Source organism: Corvus brachyrhynchos, unplaced genomic scaffold (assembly GCF_000691975.1).
Source record: "Corvus brachyrhynchos isolate BGI_N302 unplaced genomic scaffold, ASM69197v1 scaffold46, whole genome shotgun sequence".
In the NCBI taxonomy this organism is placed as follows: domain Eukaryota; kingdom Metazoa; phylum Chordata; class Aves; order Passeriformes; family Corvidae; genus Corvus; species Corvus brachyrhynchos.
Genome location: NW_008238838.1, coordinates 5830915 through 5833158, shown reverse-complemented (window position 1 = coordinate 5833158; position 2244 = coordinate 5830915).

The window sequence follows — 2244 nt, the reverse complement described above, 5'->3', positions numbered from 1 at the left end:
CTTACTTCCTTAAAAGTCTAAAGAATTTTGTGGACCTGCCAAAGAAGGTAACAGAGCTCTTGCCACGGGCTCCAGGTAAGCAGTTTAGGGCCACTGCAGCAGGGTGCATGCAGTGGTGCATGAGGTGGTTTCGCGAGATGTTTCTGTTGAGGAGAGCGTGTGACCCCGGTGAGTGAGTGATGGCTCCTGCCCACAAAACCTTTACTCATCCTTCGCTGGCTTTTGAGTAAAAGTCAGAGGCAGAGCCCAGCTCAGATCACACGCGCGGCTGTGGTTTGAGCCCATTCCCCGACGGCCTCTGCCAATGCTCCACCAGCCACGGGAGTGATCCATGCCAGAGGCAGCTGTGGGGAGGGGGGCACAGCCAGGCCCTGTTTGTGGCACAGATGGCTTTCACAGGACAGCCAGGAGGGACACCGGGGACACTCGGGGACTCCTGGCCAGCTTTGCTCACCTTGCAGACACTGCCTGTCTGCAACATGAGCCCTTTGCTAAACCTGTCAGAAGTGCAAACATCACCTTCACTCCCTCTCCCTGCTCCAAGGCTTAGAGCAGAGCTGGGCAAGGCACCCAAATCAAAGACAGCAGCACTGAGGTGCCTGTTCCCTTTGCGCCGTGAGCTGCCACCTGCACTGACCTGCAGCTCTGCACCCTGATGTGGAGCAGCAGAGGACAATCACCAGGGGAACGGCAATCCAGGCTGGCTGGAGGCTCAGGATCCAGGGAAACCAGCCAGCAGTCACCCGCAGTTTCAGAGTGGGAGGGAAAGCGGAAGCCAGGGAACACCTGGGTGTTGCAACCAGACCCAGGGCCCCACCGTGTGGGCCCTGGCTTAGATAAACTGGAAGGAGCTGCCTCAGATCATCCTCGCCAGCTGAGCTCGGCCGCCCACCCTCACCATGGCTCCAGCTGCTCACAGCCCTGTGTCCAGGCTGGGAACTCCTTCACCTGGTTGTGAAGCGCCGATTGTGTGCGCAGAGCAGCTCAGCCAGCACACAACAGAGACATTGTCCTCGCTGGGGACAAAGCCGTCCCCAGCCTGTGAGAACCCCAGTCCCGCTGGGTGACACTGTCCTGCTCGAGTGCCACTGCTGAGAGGGGCCTCCCTGGGAGGGGACAGACCCAGCCCCAGAACAGGACGAGAGGACACTGCCAAGACCCCGATACACACAGCAAAGGGAAATCCCAAAGCCAGCCAGGGTCACTTTGCAAGTGCAGGTGACCAGCTGCCGATTGAGCCAGCCCGGTGTGGCCAGGGACAGGTCACCCTATGCCAGTGTGAGCACCCTTCGGGCACAGATCCCAAAATGTTCCAGGGCCTGAGTAACTGCTGCTCACCTCACTCCACCGAGGGGCAAACGGAGGCCTGGAAAGACGAAGCAACTCTGCTGCAGTTGCAGAGCCAAGGGTGGCTCCTGGCTCTCCTGATGGCCCATTTAACCCGAGTGACAATGCCAAGGTCGGGTTGTCCAGTATTGAGCAATTGTCTCTGTATGTGGGCATCCCAGTTCCTGCCCCACTGTCACCAAGATGCAGTGATGCCACCCTGCTTTGGGGCCACCCTGAGACCACTTGGCATCTCCTCAGACCCAGCCAACATCCAGCATGACCCCGCTGTGCCCCTGCTCCTGGCTGGCACCCCCACGCCAAGGGGCAGGAAGAGGACAGTGTTAGAGCTGGCCTTGCCTCCCCTGGAGCCCCATCCACCCTGTCACCGCCGCCTTTGTTTCATGTGTCGCTGGCACAGCCGGCGCTGCTCGGCACGGTAATTACTCGCTGCCTCGCCCGGTGCCCAGCCGGGATGGATGTTTTCTTCATGACAGGATGCTCAGCAAAGCCCCACATCCAGGGCTGAGCAGGTCCCAGTCAGCCCAGCCCAAAAAGGGCACAGGGAAAACTGCCTGGAGAGGGGGAGCAGCAGGGCCGTGCCCACCAGTGCAGTGCTGCTGGAAAGTGCCGGAGGGCTCAGGAACGTGCCAAGCAGCACCAGATCCCTCTGACAGCACCAACTGGTTCCCTCAGTTCACAACTCCAGCGTGGCAAAGTACCCGAGAGCCTCGACACCTCTGCCAGCACGGGGCTGGCACCAGGGATGCTGCTGGCTGCCCTCCCTCCGTGTGCCAAGAGGTGCCGGAGGCAGCAGCTCCCCAGGCAGCTCCCCCGGCTCCTTCTCCCTCCGGCTGCTGTGAAGGAACACCCCGGAGAGCAGGAGGGAGAGGCCGGGCCTTCCCGCAAACCCCGCGG